Source organism: Lepidochelys kempii, chromosome 12 (assembly GCF_965140265.1).
Source record: "Lepidochelys kempii isolate rLepKem1 chromosome 12, rLepKem1.hap2, whole genome shotgun sequence".
In the NCBI taxonomy this organism is placed as follows: Eukaryota; Metazoa; Chordata; order Testudines; family Cheloniidae; genus Lepidochelys; species Lepidochelys kempii.
In genome coordinates this window covers 42,074,383-42,093,568 of record NC_133267.1, presented here as the reverse complement: position 1 = coordinate 42,093,568, position 19,186 = coordinate 42,074,383, and the positions used below count along the sequence as shown (strand labels likewise).

The window sequence follows — 19,186 nt, the reverse complement described above, 5'->3', positions numbered from 1 at the left end:
AGCTCAGTTCTCCAGGAACAAAAGGCCAGAGCCATAGAAGGGGAAAGAGGTTACCCAGGGTTTCACATTAGGCCAAGTGTCAATGCTGGCTCATTTTTCACCCCAGCTTGGATACAGAAAACCTGAAGCAAACAGACGAATGGCCACTCCTTTCCGAATATAACTAGACATTTAAAAAAAAAAAAAAAAAAAAAAAAAACCTTTGCCGTTAGAAATTTGGTTTCTTTTTCTTCCTCCTCTTTCCTATGTTTGTTTGTTTTTGTTACAGACTGAAGAATGCTTGCAGAGGAGAGAACTGAGCTATATCGCAACGTTAGTAACATCAGGAGAACAGGGCCCATACCTCTGAAGTCAGTCAACTGACCAAGGAAAGGAAAAAGCCACTTAAAAATGTTTAACTGGAGATGAAGAACAGAAATAAAGCGACAGGGGGAAAAAAAACTTGAAACACTTTCGTTCTTTTCACAGCAGGAGCCCCACTAATGCTGGCCTCAGATTTGCAAGTGAATTGCAGTTGTCAGAACTTTTTTTTTTTTTGGGGGGGGGGGGGAGGAAAGGTGGGGGGGAGGGGCAGAGGGGAGTATTAAAGGCATTAAAAAGGGGATCGAGCACGAAAAGGAAATTGAGATGAATCATCGCCTGCCACTGCAGCCCATGGACAGGCCACAGAAAGCTGATGTCTGAGCATTTAACCAGATATTGGGATTGGAGCCTCTTTCCAAGCAGGCAAAACAGAGAATGACGAAAAGGCACCATACGACCCTCAGCCTTTGAACCCAGAACTTACTTCGTCCGCTGCTGCACTTCCCCACATTGCCCTAGGCTCCAGCTGAGAAGGGGGGCGGGGAGGCACAACAAACAACTCAAATATGAAAGGAAATGACATCAGCAAACTGAAGGACCTGTTTAATACAGATCAAAACAAAACAAACTTCCAAACCTTTTGTGTATACAAGAGACCTCTCTCAAGAAAGACAGAAAAAGTCACCAATGGAAAGCAGATATCTAGCTCACAATAAAAGACAGACAGACAAATATGGTGGGGTAGGGAGGGGGAGAGAACTACGAAGGGGCCAAAAGCCCAGCTAACTTTATTTTTTCCTCTGCTGATACTTAATATTTATTGATGTTTAGAATCTAAAAGCCATGCTCCGTGTTTCACTTAATACAGGGCCAGACAGTTCTCCCTAATGAGGGAGCATTACAATCAGCTTGTAATACTGAATTTTTAATGCTACCAAGGATTCTGTTACATAATAATATGAAAACAGAAGCAGAAAGTGGGCTACCAATGACATGACACACTAGGTCACGGACATCTACAAAACATGGGTCCTTCTTCCCCACATTACCATTTCCAATAAGTGCCAAATCCCAATGCAGGTGGCTAATATTAAAACAAGAGAACAGCTTGACTGCCTTTCGCTAACCCCAACCACGATGTTAGTTTAACGCCAACATTTCACATAACATCTCGTATACTAATATTAGAATTCCTGCTCTGTTGGGATCAGAAGATTTTACAAACTTTTTTGAAGCACGTGGGGAGACTTGGCACAAAAATATAAACTTTCTTCTCTTTCAGAAAACAAAAGAAAAACAATACAATTTAAAAGTTCACAAAACACACAGACACACTCATACATATAAATACATATAGCCTCTGTTTCTCCTCTGTAATACCCTAAGACTGTAAATCTATAACCACTGCAATGATTTAGTGATTAAAAACATGATAACATATTGTGTAACTGCAAACCACAGAATGCCTGCCAACTCTCCTCCAAGATACAGGAACAAAACTACAGAAAACGTGTTGCTTGCAGCAATCTTCCTAAACTCGGCTGAAAGATTGTAATGAAAGAACAAGACATCCAAAAAAAAAAAAAAAAAAAAGCATTGATACTATGCGATTACGGGAAAAAATTAAAGAGAGCTTTAAATATGTAATTTGTTAGTGCGAGAGAGTCCATCTAAACCTGCCTTTCCTTTTTCTCTTTTTTTAAGTTTGTTGTAACTGGAATAACTGGTCTTGTGTGATGTCTTGCATATTCAAAGTGCTTTGTAATAGGATATGGAGACTGAACATTATTTGCCTAAACTCAACTTATTTTTTTCCCCTTCTCCCCACTCCATTTTTGGGGGGGTTCGGGGGGGGTGTTGGCTGAGGGCAGAAGGGGGAGAAGCTTTAAGCTGTAAAGCAAATACCTGAAAGGGGAGACTGCAATTTGTAACATGGCGGGGGAGGGGGGGGAAGCTAATTTTATTTAATTTATTTATTTATAATATAAAGGCAGCTATGGGAGTTTTGGCCTCTAAGGAACCAACTTGACCCCATTCTTTCTATTCTCTTACTTCACCCATTGCAGGATTCCTGCACCTTCAGTGAGATTCGAACTCAATGTGACCCCAAGGAGGGAGTCACTGAGCCTCCAGAAAATTGCTCCATATTAAACAAGAGAGAGAGAAGAAGCGAGCAGGCAGAGATGTACATGTACACACCAAGTCCTGGATCTACCAAAGGCCAGCTTCAAGCACAGTTCAAAAGAGAAACAAATCTTTCCCAGAGCCCAAAAAGAGTTTAACACAGTTTCAAAAAACACACCCCCAATTTATAAATTAAAACTAAAATGTGTGTGTTTTTATACACTAAAATATACACATACCGCTCTAGAGATTTCATTTTAAAAAAGCATGAATCACCTCCGCTCTGAAGCGAAGGAGGACAGTTTATTCAGAGGAATCAATAGGAAAGAGCATTTGCAAATATTTAGATAAGCACTGTGCAATTCAGCATTAAGTAATTAAAAACTGAAACTGAGAAAGGAGGGATTGGCCTACAGTGGCATTTTCTGCCTTCACCTCTCCCATCCCCCTAACCACAATCTTCAAAACTAGCTCCATGTACACTTTTATTTTATTAAAGTGGTAACTAGACTAAACTGAACTTCTCTTTCAAAATATATCCCAAACACAAATTCACCTAAGGCAGCAGGATTAAAGGGACTGGCAACAAGGATGGAATGGTGTCTACATTGGAACAATTTTTAAAAAAAATTAAAATATTTTTAAATTGCTCTTTGGTGTATTAATTGTACAGAATTATAGGACATTTAACACAGCAGAAATCTAACCCTAGATTAACAGAGACGGGATCCTAGGAAGTGTTATTGTTCATTTGAAAGACTAGCAAACTACATTAATCCACATTCAGGAACTGGCCGAGTTTAAAGACATCTCCTATTAAACCTCTCAACACCTACCCGGAAAAAATACACACAAAAAAGCCACTGAAGAGAAAAGTAAAGGGACGGAATTTGAAAGTGAGGCAGACAAAGTGTGTCTCCTTCCCAGTGACAGTTGCAGAGAGCCGAGCAGTAAAGTCGGGGGTGCTGGATTGCAATTAAATGCACACTAGGAAGAGGGAAGCTGCACTCGGGCAGTCTCGCGGCAGAGATTAGAGAAATTTACAGTAAATGGAGGGACACGATTTCAGCACATTGCCCTATCGATTATGCAGATTATTCTGATCAATGCTCTCCTTGTCCCCCACAAACCTGGATTTTAAACCACTCCGACCAAGTTCCTGTCCCTCCCCAAGCACTCTTCAAAAAGAGCAAACCCGAGCACGAGACAAAAATCTCGGGGGCACCGAGCCGAGCCCGGGAGCCCGCTCCTGTCCCGAAGTGAATTTCTGCGGGGTGCAATTCGTAGCCTAACCCTGCGCCCCGGGCGCGCTCCTGCTCCGCCGCGGAGCTGAGCGGCCCCGCCGGTGTCACCCCAGCCCCGGGCAGGCGATCCCCGCTCCTCGCTCGCTGCCATTGTCCCTGGGCCCCGCCGCCGGGGCGCCGCCGGGCACGCAGCAGTCCATGGGCGCCGGGCATCTCCTCGGGAGCAGGCGAGTCCCCCGCCTCCTGGGGCTCGCTGAGCCGGAGCCGGAGCCATCCCCGAGCCCGAGACACCTGCGAGCGGCAGCCGGAGAAGAGCGCGGCGGGCCGGCCGCGGACGGAGCTAGCGGCGGCGATCGCGGGGGCCGGCGCGGAGCGTGTCCCGGGGCAGCGCCCCGGCCGGCCGGCCGGCTCGGTCCCCGGCGGGGCTCCCGGACAGCGGGCGGCACAAAGTTTGCTGCGGGCTCCGAGCTGGGTGGGTGGGAGCGGGAGGGCGGGGGGCAGGACCAGCCCCATGCAAAGCAGCCCGAGCGCCCCGAGCAGGAGGAGCCCGAGCGGGGGACCGGGCAGGAAAGTTGCCACTTACACGGTCGCTTCTCCGGCGGCGGCGGCGGCGGCGCTTTAATCCCGGGCGGCGGCGGCGGCGCGGGGGCCACGGATCCCATGCAGGCTGCCGCGGCGGCAGCGGCAGGAGCGGCGCGCTCCGAGGAGGAGCCCGGGGCAGCAGCAGCGGGAGCAGGAGGCAGCAGCCGGAGCCGAGCAGGAGCCGCCGCCGCCGCCGCCGCTGCCCAGCAGCAGCATCGTTGTCGGGGAGTTTGCAGCCCCCCGGAGAGAGGGGGCCACGGGCGGCAGCAGCAGCAGCGGCGCTCGGGGCGGAGCGGGCGGCGGGGCTGGCGGTCGCCGGAGCAGGAAGCGCCCGGACTCAGATCTGATGATTGGGAAGAAAAAAAACTCTTTGGATCTTTATTCTGCTAATTAGTTTCCTGCAAAAAATGGCTGATTAGTGCAGTGCGCATGTGCCTCATTACCCAGGCACGACGGGAAGGGCTAATTAGCCACCTTCTGGATCAATAAGATTCAGCCCAGGCGGCGGGGGAGGGAGCGAGCGAGCGAGCGAGCGGGCGGGGGGAGCAGCGCGGCGGCGGCGGCGGCGCAGCGAAACTTGGGGCATGGGGCCGGCCCGGCGCCGCTCGGGGGGGCCCGCAGGACCCGGGGGGGCCCGCAGGACCCGGGGGGGCCGCCGCGCCGGAGGGGGCTGGGCCGCGGCTCCCGCGCCCGCGGCGGCGCTGACCGGCTCCCGCTCTGCCCGGCGGGCCGCGCTCGGGGGCCACCTGCCCGGCCAGGCCCGCCCCGCCCCGCGCTTGCCGCGCCGCGCCGCCAGGGCCGGGGCACCCAGCGCCGGGAAGTTCCCGCGAGGAGCTGGGAAAGTTGCAGCGGGAAAGAAGCGCAACTTTCTCCGTCTCTAGGGGTAGGAGCAGAGGCAGGGCGAGCTCCGGGGAGCGCCGCGGGCCCGGCGCGGAGCCGGCCCTTCCCCGGCCCCAGGAGAGCGCCGCGCAGGGCGGCGGCAGCCGCGGACCCTACCTGCCCCCAGCCCGAGCGCCCAGCCAGGCAGAGCCCGCCGTGTCCCTCCGGCCCGAGCCTCCGCGCCCAGCTGCGGCCGGAGCTTTCACGCCAAGGATGCACTTGTGTAACTTCGCCCGCGGAATTAGCAGCCTCGCAGCCCCTTGCACGCGTGTCCCGCGAGCAGCCGCCCGACTCCCTGCGCCCTGGGAGGCGAGTTCGGGGGCGCAGGCTGCGGGGAGCCTTTAATTCCTCTGCCCCGCCACGCGTGCCTGGCCCGGCTCGGGAATCCCCCGGGCTCACCGCGACCCTCGCTGGGGAATAAAACTCTCTTTATGCAGAAAGCTCAGTTTAACAAATCGGGGCTTTCCTCTCCAGGAACCAACATCGAGTTCCCATTCAAACTTTCCTGGCTGCTTTTCCAGGCGGGACAGCTGATCAATAAAGCCAAGTCCAGCCTCGCTGGAAATCGGGCTACAGGTTTCACCAGCCATTGCTGCAAAAGCTTTGTCATTTTCTAAAAATAAAAAGCTAAAAGTTATTGTAGAAGAAGGGGCTGTTTTTGTCCCCAGCACAATGTGCCTTTTGTGAGGTTAATGCCATTCTGGGGCTCTCTATAGCCCTGGACAATGGGGAGCTACAGGAGGCGGCTCTGCCTCTGCCTTTTTTCTTGCTTGCTTTCTCTCTCTTTTCTCTCTTCTCTCCCCCCCCCTTTTTTTTTTTTAAGGCAAGGATGTAGCATTCCTTCAGTCCCCACAGAACCTGGGCTTTGATTAAATATTTCTTTATTGTTACGGTAACATTTTTGCTTTCAATTTGTTCCATTTGTGATTATCTAAACTTTCCATTTGCAACAGTTAATCGCTCTTTTTCCCCAGCCCCATGTCACTGTAAAATGTAGCTGACTAGAGGGAACCTAGCATTTGAATTTTTAGGAGATGGGCCAGGCAAAAAACAGTCTAAAATTTAATGTTTCTTTTTTTTTCCCCTTTTTCTCCGTCTCCAAGAACCTGTGTAAATGTTAGTTTTGTTGAAAAAAATGCAGCCAAATTATGTCTTCCTCCTTGAACACCTAGAGAGGCTTTAAAAATGTCAGTAATTTTATATTTTAAAAAATAGTAACCAAAATAAATAAAAACCTCCTGATTTTTAGTGTACGGAACAAGGAATCCAGTTGCAGTTGTTGTTTCCATTTGGGAGATTCTGAATATAGATGGATTTCAAATTGTAATATAATGAACTGCATGCTAAAACTAGTCAATATTTGTATTTTTAATTCTCTAAACCTGCCTACCATGCATTATTTAATATTGAGGTGGTAATTTTGGAGTCTTCACAATTTTAGTAGAAAAGGGGAAGGAATGCTAGAAATCCAAAGAACCGCTATTATCTGGTAAATTAATAAAGGTATTTTGCTATTTTTGGATGTTTGTGAGATATAAGAAAATGGGCATTTAAATTGGTATATAATTTAATTTGTAAATTATGAAAACTCAGAGGTATGCATAGAGGGTATGTAACTATTTGCCTGTATGTTGTTTGTGAATTTACACACATCAATAAGTATATGAATGCAAGCATGTACTTTTGTCAGCCTTGTGGAACAGTCATGGAAATTTACCTGTCCCTGCACAAAGATCTTTTTGCCCCCTCTTACTCTGAGGATAACTGAAAAAAATAACTTGCCTCTCAAAAACAAAATATATATATATTCCTACTTGCCTTGGGCAAGCAGAATTTTGCAAGGCTGCTCCATGTGCTGTCTGTAGAGGTATACAGAATTTGTAGCTGTCATTCTTTGTGAATATAAAACAAATTGTTTCAATGCTGGTGAAGCTAGGAGAACAGAATAAAGGCAACAATTGCCTGCTCATTTCCAGTACAGTTTTTTAAGAAGAGTCTATTTTCTCCAAAGGTTGTAGATGTAGTGGGACAGTCAGGCAGGACCCATTCTCTGTGTGCACATTTTTCTCCAGGGTACAGGAGAAAGTAAACCTGGTGATAAGGGGCAAGGAAGTCTAATACCACATACTATGGTGATAGGTGCCTTAGAAATAACATACATGCACACACCCTCTTAGACATGTACATTTCTCTGTGCAGTCTAGCCCTGTGTTGCTGTCCATTCACTTCCTATGAAAACGTATAGTTCCATAAATGCAAACATGCCGAAGTGCATATGTCTGGGTACTTAACACTAACCAAACATCCTTCTTTTTGGCTACTCTGTGGTATTCCTCAGGCTCTGCTGCTCTCTCTCTTCCCGCCTGTGACAGTCTCTCAGTGCTCCTGCATTCTTGTTCTTCTGTGCTTTCTAAGTGATCCGAAGTGCCCAGAAAAGGAAGAGGGCAGCAGCACAGCTGGGGTTAGAGGCAGTAATGCTACTTATCCGTTTCTGAGTAACTAAAGGGTTAAGCAGCAAAGCAAGGGGAGAGGGTTGCACTCTTCCTCTTTTTCCTCCCAGAGTCAGGTCCAGTCACAAGCAGCTCTGCTCTGGGGTCAAGTCCTAAGATGCCTTCCTTCTGCCTCTGGAAAGGGCAGAAGATGAGGCAAAGGGAATTAAGGGAGCTGGGGAGAGAAACAAGGCTAGACCAAGATGAGGAGATATATTCCTCCCCTGGCCTTACCAATAGGATAGACAAGGAGAAATAGAAGAAAAAACGGAAGAGTTCCCCTTTTCAGTATACAGAGGTTGTGCAGAGCCTACTGCGTCATCTGAACTGTCCTGCAGTTATTAAACCCTTATGCAAACACAGAAATCTGACTAAAGGATATTGAAATAGCTGTAGATAATGGTTACAAATGGCATATAGTAAATTTTATATGTACAGATTGGTAATAGTAATTAGAAAATTCAGTTCTCTAAAGCGTTTGGAGACTAAATTCTATCATTAAAGTATAAAATATCAGTTTTAGTCTTGGGTTTTTAAGTGGAAATCAACATAACCCCAACTGCAGAGTCAGTAGGGCTGCCTCCATTTTATTTATATACACACCTTTACATGAATATAAAAGTATTTAATCTTTTGTTTGGATATCTAATGTACTTAACGGAAAGCTCTCAAACTCGCCTTGTAAGACTTCCAAAATGTAACTGTTTTCATGCAGAAAAACAACATGTGAATAATTGCATCAAGAAATACAAACTGTTTGTCCATCTAATTTTTTGACCTGCATATCTGAGGGATATGTATGTAGCAGTATACCATTGCATTTATCTATTTTGCACTGATGGAACTAAAAACAGTGTTTTGTACAACTTAAGACTAATATATTTACAAAATTTGCTTTCGTTTAAAAAGTTGCATGAAAACTAAAGAGTTTTAGGAACACACTGGCTGGAAACTGCTTAATGCCTGACACATTGGTTATGGTTTTCTGCTGACTGAGCTCCCAGATGAATGGTAGTTATCCATGGTGAACAGACTTGGGGCATGATTCTAGGTCCCTCTGTCTTCTACGGCGGCAGGGTCCTTCTGTGGAAATGCAGCTTGGCTACCCAACAGTCTGGGATGAACAAGGTTCTTCCTGAAGCATGAGTGGGACAAATCCGGGTATGGCCCCCGTGAAATCAAATGAATGCAAGGAGTTAGCGGGGAGCCACAACCATGCCACAATTTAAAACAGAACCCCAAACTGGTTGAATACTACTTATTCTAATGTTTTGGGTGAGAGGGAAGTCATTGATGCTGAAGACAGAAAAGACCTATTATATCTTCCAATCCATCAGCCCTAAGGAGCAGTTCATGATAATGATGCCTGCATGTGAAGGGAAAAGTTCCAAGCTGTTTTTTTTTTAAATTCCTGTTTAAATAAGACAATAACCCATTGTAAAATGTAACCCAGTTTAGAAAAAGTCCATAATATGAATTGTTGATTTTCTGCTTCTTGGAAATATGTTTAAAGAATCAGAATACAACAGAAGCCCAGAGTCCTTGAAGTAGCTCCAAGTGATAAAGTCTGCCACTCATTTTAAACACAGTGTGCATTGTGAAAATACAGGTCAATTTGAAGGCATTTGTCAGATTTCCAGTTTGCAATGGAAATCTGCAATCAAACCTTAGCACTAAGAGTTGGGAAGGGTCTGTTATTCTCAGCGTTTATTTTAGTTTACCTACACAATGCTTTGGTTGTTTGTTTGTTTTGTTTTTTATTTAAGAGTTTGTTTATATCAAGTTGAATGCAGAGAGGGATGGGGGGAAAGGTTAACTAACATGAAATAGATCAAGCTGGTGCATTAATTTAGGGGTTCCAAAGGATACGAAACAGCACAAATAATCAAAAGCATTTGCTTGCAAAAGAGTTATGCAAGCCACTGAAGTGATCTGATGCATTGTGTCCATATACATACATTTAGCAAGCAGCATGGAAAGGGATATGCCAACAGCAGCACATTCATTGTTGGGATGCAGAAATACAGCAGGGCTAAAGAGATAAACAGAGGGCTAGAGAGAGACGCACTGCTGAGCAATTCTAGCAGATGTATGAATTTCTTCTGGAGGCATGTATGCGTGTATTGTTTAATGGACAGGAGGCCGAGTTCCTTTATTGCTGAGAGATGGATACGCTCGAGGGATGTATGTATTTCTTCTGGAGGAATACATGTTGTAGGATTTCGAGAGAGAGATTTCTGGAGTGAGGAAAATCAGGGGGATGTTTGTTCTCTCCCTGTTTTTTCGTGTCTCTTCCCAGATACTCTTTATTCAACGACTATTTTTTTTTAAAGATTCGGACATCGATTTTTTTCCATCACCGGAAGTGTGTTAGTCACTTAGAATGAAAGGCATCAGTGGACTAGTAGAGCTATTTCACAGCCTTGCCTTTGTCACTGTTTAGAGCACATAAGTAGTCCTTCAGGGGTGTAACAGCATCATCATAGGGCTGTTATTTCAAACAGTGTTTCTCAACCTTTTTGATACCAGGGACCGGCTTGCTGCCTTCCTAAACTGTGTCAGGGAGATCTCAGGGACCAGTGTTGGTCCATGGACGAGTCATTGAGAAACACTGATTTAAAACCCATATATTTGCCTATTTTTGCAGGTTTTAATGCAAGGTATGGTAGATTTTATTGTGACGGAAAAAATGAACTCATTATGTAGCTATACATTTTTTAAAAAGAATCACTGAGGAAAAAAATCTTGGCATTTAATCAGGACTCACTAACCTGATACAAATATTGAGCATCATTTCCCTCTGAGCTGTAGCTTATGCCTGAACTACTTTATGGATATTTGCTGCAGTTGCACTAGTTTTATGCTTGTACACCTCCTGCCTGTTGTACTGATGTCATCTTCAATATTAGAATTTATTAAAATATTTACAGAAATCACTGAGTTAGGGTCACTTCCCCGAAATTTGCTTAAAAATCAAAATAAACTCATAGTAAAACTGAATGGGAACAATTTTAAATGAAAAAGGTGGGATTAAGTTACAGAATAATATAATTAAAAAGATAAAATAGACATTTTGCTTTCAAAGCAAAGGGATAAATTAAAGGTTCTATATTTTCCAAAATAGTTCACACACAATTTGGTATAAATGTATTGAATACACAAAAGAATCTGCATCTCTTCAACAGTCAGGGCCCTTCAACAGGAAATCTTGCAAAGGAGGGACTCTCATCCACAGTTCACATAAACCTCCTCAAATCGAAGACAACACCAGATCTTCAAGGGGATCATTTTAAAAGGCTTCCAGTGGGACTTAGACACCTAACTGGCCTTTGTGCTTTTGAAAATCTTCCCCCTAAAATTCTTTTGGAGGGAGATGGAGGCCTAAGAGAGAGAACTTGAGTCAACATATTCTTCAGTAATTTAGATGCCGGTGCCAAACCTGCTAACCTTATACTGTACCAGCCTCACTCCCCTTGCTCCCAAAATTCGAAGTTGGAAAATAGTGAGATACTCATTGTGAGAGATGGGGACAAGGTCCCACCTACATCCATTTTAGTCAGATATGTTCATCACCTTACCTTTTATTAAAAATACTGTTTTTTCTCTCTAAGAGCCTAATTAAAACTGCACAAAAATCTGCTGCTGTGAAGATTTGTGCTTATTTTATAAAATCATACATACATGTAAATACCTCACAAGTTCATTTAAAAGAATTACATTTTTTGTATGTTTGTTTCAGAATATTTCCTATATATAACATAAACAAGTTAACATTCGCAAGAGAGAGTGTCCTGTTTGAGACCTGCCTATTTGAAGATGGGACCCGGTATGTGACTTCAGTCAGTGATGTACCCTGCCCCTAAACCCAGGCCCTCCCCTAATAGCCAGTATAGCTGCTCTGATTAGTGCCCTTTGACGGCTGGGATGTTGGGACTGACCATCAGGGAGCTACAGAAACACTAAAAGAGGCTTCCTGCTCCCCCCTCAGCAATTGTTCTGATCAGCAAAAAGCTCTGCACCGGAACAGCGAAGAGGATGGATGAGATGTGAGTAGACTGTGGGGCTGAAAGGAAATGCCTCACTGCAAGGATTCTCCTCTCAGCACCAAAATCAAACCAAGAATCTCCTCCTTTTCTTCCCATTTAACACTTCCTTTACTTCCCCCCTCCATTTTTTCTTGGAATGCAGCTTCCCAGATTTGGTCAGTGCTTGGGATGTGTGTGTTTTCTATCAGTCTTGAAGTGTTTTACAGATGGAGATGATTTGGGGGCATTTCTAGCCTGTCCATTTGCAGCAGGGTCTGATGTTTGTCTGTTGCTGTCTCTCTAACATTTCATGTGTTGTGTTCACCAAAAGGTGAAATCAAGTGTTCTGTGCTAGAGAGGCAGAGAAACTGGCCAAATATTTCCCATTTTGTATTGTTTCCTGCACAGGCCAGTCACTAGTAGCCCCTTTCCCATCCTTCCTTTCTCCCCACCCCACTCCCCCCAAAAAGGTACCTGCTGCCACCTGTTTCAGAATTCCATAGTGCTAGGCCAAGACTGCAAAGAACTCAGTTGTGAGCAGCTGCATCAAATCCCAACCCTTTGATTCAAACCATAAGCATTAGTTTGGCTAAAGGTTGTGTTCTCCAATCACAGATTACTGATCTGCAAAGAGTCTGTTCTGTCAGACCATCGCAGCACTTTCCACTGGCAAAGGGACTGAGCCAGACCAAAGAGCATCCCATCTGCAAACGCTACGGCACCTGGGTTTTGTTAGAAATAAATAGCATGTCAGCAGCTTCCATTGAAAGTACATTTGTATTTGGCATTAAAAGGGATAGAGGTGGCTGAAATATTTTTTTTAATCTTCTAGAAAAAGAAAGGGTAAAGATGGTGGGTTTCTACAAAACCCTCTTCCCACAGTCAGGGGAGGCTGTGCTAGAGGAAAGTATTGCTCATAATGACTCTTAAGCCCAGACACTTGAATGCTAAAGGTTAAACGTACATTCTTCAGGAAAGGGCTTTTTGCCAACTTGAACTGTGTTGTGTTCACTGTAGCCTCTCCTCCTCATCAACCCGCTATCTGTATATACAGCTTCTAGCTTTTGGCATTTGTTAAAATAGTGGAGAAACTTCTTTTTTGGCATTTTGAGGGTATGTTTTCTATGCTTGTCCTCCAAGCTGTCTGTCAATCTTATCTGCCGGTCATTGTTACTCATGGTAAAAACAGTGTGAGGCTCTGGTATAAAAGTTAAGATTTTGTCCTCATCTGAAAACAATCTTACAGATTTTAAGTCTAAAATGGACCACTGTGGTGATCTATTCTGCCCTCCTGTGTAACACAGGTCATAGAATTTTACCCAGTAATTCCTTCATCAGGCCCAACAACTTGTGGTTTTTTTTTCAGCCTATGCATTTCAGTTAATATAAGGCAAAAATTAGAAGCTCTATATAAGTGCCTCAGTGACTAGAAAAAAGAGAAGCAGCATCACAATAATCTAACCAAGAGCTGAATCCACAGTCAAGGTTTCCAACTGCTCAAGTGAGGAAGGAGCCATGGAAAAATGTTTCTCACCAACCAGTCCATGTGCAGGGACATTTTAGGACCATGAAAGGACAAACTGGCATAATATGAAAAGACCAAGCATGTGTACACAATTCCTCATGAATGCTGTATCTAGGTCTGTATTGTCAGGAACTTACTACGTACATTTCAACTTTTTGTCCCCATCAACTTTTTCCACCAAAAAAAGGAAATAACTAGGGCTGTCGATTAATCACAGTTAACTCACGCGATTAACTCAAAAAAAGTAATCACGATTAAAAAATCGATTGATTGCAGTTTTAATCTCACTGTTAAACAATAGAATATCAATTGAAATGTATTAAATAGTTGTGGATGTTTTTCTACATTTTCAATTATATTGATTTTAATTACAACACAGAATACAAAGTGTGCAGTGCTCACTTTATATTATTTTTCATTACAAATATTTGCACTGTAAAAATGATAAAAGAAATAGTATTTTTCAATTCAGCTCATACAAATACTGTAATGCAATCTCTATCATGAAAGTGCACCTTACACATGTAGATTTTTTTTGCTACATAACTGTACTCAAAAACAATGTAAAACTTTAGACCCTACAAGTCCATTCAGTCCTACTTCTTGTTCAGCCCATTGCTAAGACAAACAAGTTTGTTTACATTTACGGGAGATAATGTGGCCTGCTTCTTATTTACATCACCTGACAGTGAGAACAGGCGTTCGCATGGCACTTTTGTAGCCGGTATTGCAAGATATTTACGTGCCAGATGTGCTAAAGATTCATATGTCCCTTCATACTTCAGCCACTATTCCAGAGAACATGCTTCTATGCTGACAATGCTCATTAAAAAAATAATGCATTAATTAAATTTGTGACTGATCTCGGGGTGGGAAACTACAGAACCTGAACCACCAAAAAAGACAATCAACCTTCTGCTGGTGGCATCTGACACAGATGATGAAAATGAACATCCATCAGTTTGCACTGCTTTGGATTGTTAGTGAGCAGAACCCGTCACATGGATGCATGTCCTCTGGAATGGTGGTTGAAGCATGAAGGGACATACAAATCTTTACTGCATCTGGCACGTAAATATCTTGAGAACCGGCTAGAACTGTGCCATGCGAACTCCCCTGTTCTCACTTTCAGGTGACATTGTAAACAAGAAGCAATCAACATTATTTCCTGAAAATGTAAACAAACGTGTTTGAGCGATCGGCTGGACAAGAAGTAAGACTGAGTGGAGTTGTAGGCTCTAAAGTTTTACATGGTTTTATATTTGAATGCAGTTATTTTTTCTACATAATTCTAAATTGGTAAATTCAACTTTCATGATAAAGAGATTGCTCTATAGTAATTGAATTAGGTGAATTGAAAAATACTATTTCTTTTGGTTTTTACAGTGCAAATATTTGTAATAAAAATAAATATAAAGTGAGTGCTGTATACGTTGTATTCTTTTTTGTAATTGAAATCAATATATTTGAAAATGTAGAAAACATCCACAAATATTTGAATAAATGGTATTCTCTTACTGTTAAAAGAAAAGGAGTACTTGTGGCACCTTAGAGACTAACCAATTTATTTGAGCATGAGCTTTCATGAGCTACAGCTCACTTCATCGGATGCATACCGTGGAAACTGCAGCAGACTTTATATACACACAGAGAATATGAAACAATACCTCCTCCCACCCCACTGTCCTGCTGGTAATAGCTTATCTAAAGTGATCATCAGGTTGGGCCATTTCCAGCACAAATCCAGGTTTTCTCACCCTCCACCCCCCCACACAAATTCACTCTCCTGCCAGTGTGTGGGGGGGTGGAGGGTGAGAAAACCTGGATTTGTGCTGGAAATGCATCCGATGAAGTGAGCTGTAGCTCACGAAAGCTCATGCTCAAATAAATTGGTTAGTCTCTAAGGTGCCACAAGTACTCCTTTTCTTTTTGCGAATACAGACTAACACGGCTGTTACTCTGAAACTTCTCTTACTGTTAACAGCGCAATTAATTTTTTTAATTGCTGGACAGCCCTAGAAATAACATTAGTTTGATAGCTTTTCTAAAGCATTCTACTTACATAATGTCAAAAATATTTCTAGGGAGATTTCAGAGCAGCAGCCGTGTTAGTCTGTATTCACAAAAAGAAAAGGAGGACTTCTGGCACCTTAGAGACTAACAAATTTATCTGAGCATAAGCTTTCGTGAGCTACAGCTCACTTCATTGGGAGAGTCAATCATCGATTAAGTGCAAACAAAAGTTTTAACTCCTCACCAACAGTTGAGAGCCACAGGGAGAAAAGGCCAAGACTGTAACCAGGGTGCATTTTGGAAATTAGGAAACAATTTTGATTTGGATTCAGATAGGGATAGAAGTATTCATGGAGAATTGGGGGTGATATTTTTCTCTTTTCTGCAATAGGTGACTAGTAGGTTTGTAGTATTCTGCATCTAGTTGAACTACTGCCCACCAGAGTGTATCTCTTGGCACAGTCCCAGTTGAATCCTCTGGTCCCAGAAAAAGCTCACACTTAAAAAAAAAGAAATTTTATATATATAATTGCTTCTGTAACTGCTGCCACTAGTCAGTTGTCCCTCACAAACAGGATGGAATGACTCAGCAGAGCCATAACCAATATATTGACAGTAGTGGTAAAAGACTTATAAAACTGTATAGAACAGGAATAAGAGACAGAGATCAGTAAGGATTTTCCCCTCCTGCCCCACCCACTTTGTACTGTATTGCATAATTGACTAAATATCCTATGGGGATTTTACACCTTTCTCTGAGGCATCAGGCATGGGCCAGGGGCAGGATACCTGACTTGATGAACCAATGGTCTGATATGATATGGCAAAATCTATGCTCCTATGAGTGGTGATGAGATGACAGGAAAATAGAAATCAAAACCCCGTTTGCCCTGTTTGAATGCAACAGATACGACCAATGGCAATCTTTCTTTTAAAGACATTCACCTCAGGGAGGGTAAAGGGTTAGGATTAGTGGTCTCTTTCAGTTCAGAAAGCTACTGCTAGCTGTCTGTCCTCGGCGCCCCCCTTCCCCACCCCTCCATTTTTTGTTTTTGTTTTTGCAGAGTAAGACACTGGACTGCTTGGGGGGGGGGAAGGAATATCTGGATTTGTGCTGGAAATGGCCCACCTTGATTATCATACACATTGTAAGGAGAGTGATCACTTTCGATAAGCTATTACCAGCAGGAGAGTGGGGTGGGGGGAGAGAAAACCTTTTGTAGTGGTTTTTTCATTTCATTTCACAAAACCATTTTTTCATGCTTTGTGTGTATAAAAAGATCTTCTATACTTTCCACAGTATGCATCCGATAAAGTGAGCTGTAGCTCACGAAAGCTTATGTTCAAATAAATTGGTTAGTCTCTAAGGTGCCGCAAGTCCTCCTTTTCTTTTTGGTTTCATCTGTTTCCTAACTGTATTTTGCAGCAAGTTTACTCTAAACTGAGTGTGTGAGTAAGTGTGTAAGAGTTGAGGATTGGCTGAGGCAGACGCAAAGGGCTTGCTGAAAGGCTTGTTAAGGAAGCACTCCTGACCATGCAATCCAATTATATAATGCTTCAAAAAATAACTATACTAGGATCTGGGAGTCTTGTCTGGGTGATGTGTTTCAGCAACAGAGAGAGGTATCAAGTATCCATCTTTCAACCCAGAGGCAGACAGTGTATTTCTGCCACAATCTGACACTGCTTCAGCTATAAACTGCTGTAAAGGGGAAACTTGCTTCCAAGGGAAGTGTCTGCTGTTCCCTTTCAAGGGAGTGCTGCACCCTGCAGTCCAACTTTGAGGCCTTGTAAAATTACCACTAATCTCCACATTCAGAATACAAGGCATTTAAGGGGCATGCTCTCTATATAAGCTTTGTTTTGTGAGAGGGTTTGTAGGGTAAGAGAAATTGCTGGGCAGGAAAAGAACACCTAGTCATCAAACTGTCTCCGGTTTAACCTTCCCCCAGCTCTCGAGTCTTTCAGTTTCCCTCTGCCACTCTAAAATGGTTTACATATAATTACTGGGCCCCAGCGCTGTGTAGGATACTCTGTAACGTTTGGAGAAGATATGGTCCCTGGCCCCCACCAATTGATAATCTAATGGCAAGGTGCTGAGCATCTTTTTCTTCCACTAAAATCAATTGGAACCGAGGACACACAGGACCTTTAGAGCCCAGGCTCTCAAGTGGCCAGTCCACCCCGTCCGGACAGTGTAAAGTGCATACCCAGGGGTTCAACAGTGCAGTCTCCAACCAGCATGGGCAGCTCCTTGCTGTGGTTAATACTGTAAGTGGCGGGTGACACTGAAAGGCACCACAGAAGGAGCCAGTTTCAAGGAGGGATTTGAATGAAGAGAAAGAGGTAAATGTTACACTGAAGAGGAGACTGTTCTTGGGGTTTCACTGAGCTTCATATGCATAATCTGCTGTGACCTCACTTGCTAGATACATGTCATGAAGTAACTCATTAAATAAAATTCACGTTTGCTATAAATTCTCTCATCTTAAGTTGTTCCCTGAGGTTCACCCTCTCAGCTCTGAGAACAATTTATTTCCTTCCACTTTAACAGGTCCCTTCAGCAGCTGGAATCTTTTCCACTGAGTCCTCTTACAGTTTTCTCTTCCCTAGCTGAAAAGAATCATCATCATCATGTTTTCCTAAATCAGAACCTTCCCAGCTCCCCTGACTGTCTCCTCTTCAGGGTACTATAACCCTTCCAGTGCAAGAGGGGCTGAAATGGATGTGCTGTAACCAAGGTCTTGTAAAGTAACAAAATCTACCTCCTTTGATTTGTCAGTGTTTTCAAATCAAAATGATCATTAAATATTTAAGATCTTAAATCAATCTTAAGTCTTTTATTTCTCAGTTTGTTTTTTTGGTAATTCTACTCTGGAGAATCTTGCTAGAGCCATGGAAAGCTGTTTGTGTAAGATGCAGTGGAAAGGAAAGGAAAGGAAAGGAAAGGGTGAAGGAGCCTGAGCTCCTCTGGCCCTGCTCTACACGCCCGTATGCTGCCTTCCTCTCATCTATTTCTAGACTGTTTACCTGGCAAGCACCACATGACCAATCCACAAGGAAATGCTGACATCATTGTGTCTCTCATACGTGTTCCCTCCCTCTCTGCTTGGCTGGCTGGAGACTCTCTCTCTCTCTCTCTCACACACACACTCTCTTCCTCCTCCTATGCATTTCTGCATTCATTCTCTCCTTCCTCCACCCCATTCCTGACGATTCTCTCCCCCTTTTCTTCCTACACATTCCTGCACATTCTCTCTCCCTTCACGCTTTTCCTGGATCCATACCTAGTCTGTAACACTGGTCCCTAGCACAGCTAAAGAACCAGGTTGTCCCAACTACACTAGTAAGGAAAAGTCATGTTAGACCATGACCAACAGCTCTACTAGCACACAGTTATACTTGAAGTGTGAACAGACCCTAAGTTAAATGGGACTTTGAGACCCAATCAAATTGCTTGTCAATTGTGGATGGGGGTGCATGGGCACCATAAGTATTAGCATAAATGCCCTTGCTGCTGTGGATTTAAGAAATTTTTTGGGCTCTTTATCTACAGTTACTTTGGGATTAATCCCCTTTCATATCTATCATGCCCACCCTTTCCCCCCGACATCAGTTTATAAATATAGCTATATTAGGTAAATTGCCCCCCTCCCCCACCAGATTGGATCCCTATCTCCAGCTGTTACCATTTGGAACTAGGTGGGTGCAGTCATCTCTCCCCAGTGCATAATGCAGTCATCTCTCCCCAGTGCCGCGGTCCCTCCTCTCTATTCTTTTCTCCAAACCTATGTTGAGGATCACTGACACAAGAAATCAAGAGGACTTCCTAGGAGTTTCTTTGCCTGGCCCTTGAGAGCTGAGAAACCCCCTGTAGGTATCAACTAAGGGAGGAGCCTCCAACAGGTGCTTGATTTTTTAAAGGGTATTTATCCTGGGAACCATGTGGCAGGGCTCTGGGCTTGTGCTGCTCTGTGGAAGCTTTCTCCCTGTAGTTGGGCA

At 43.9% G+C, this 19,186-nt stretch overlaps 1 protein-coding gene across 2 annotated transcripts in view; it reads right to left on the bottom strand.

The window, feature by feature from the left end:
- The window catches only part of ZFHX3 (zinc finger homeobox 3), a 283,639-nt gene extending 279,298 nt beyond the window's left edge, over positions 1-4,341 (bottom strand). The window contains exon 1 of one of the 2 annotated variants that reach the window (XM_073308352.1): positions 4,255-4,341. The gene's annotated coding sequence lies outside the window, so the exon portion shown is untranslated. Of the gene's footprint in view, positions 1-3,557; positions 3,994-4,254 lie in introns of those variants that run through there. The other variant, XM_073308351.1, reaches the window with a different exon arrangement.
- Positions 4,342-19,186: the final 14,845 nt, after the last annotated feature.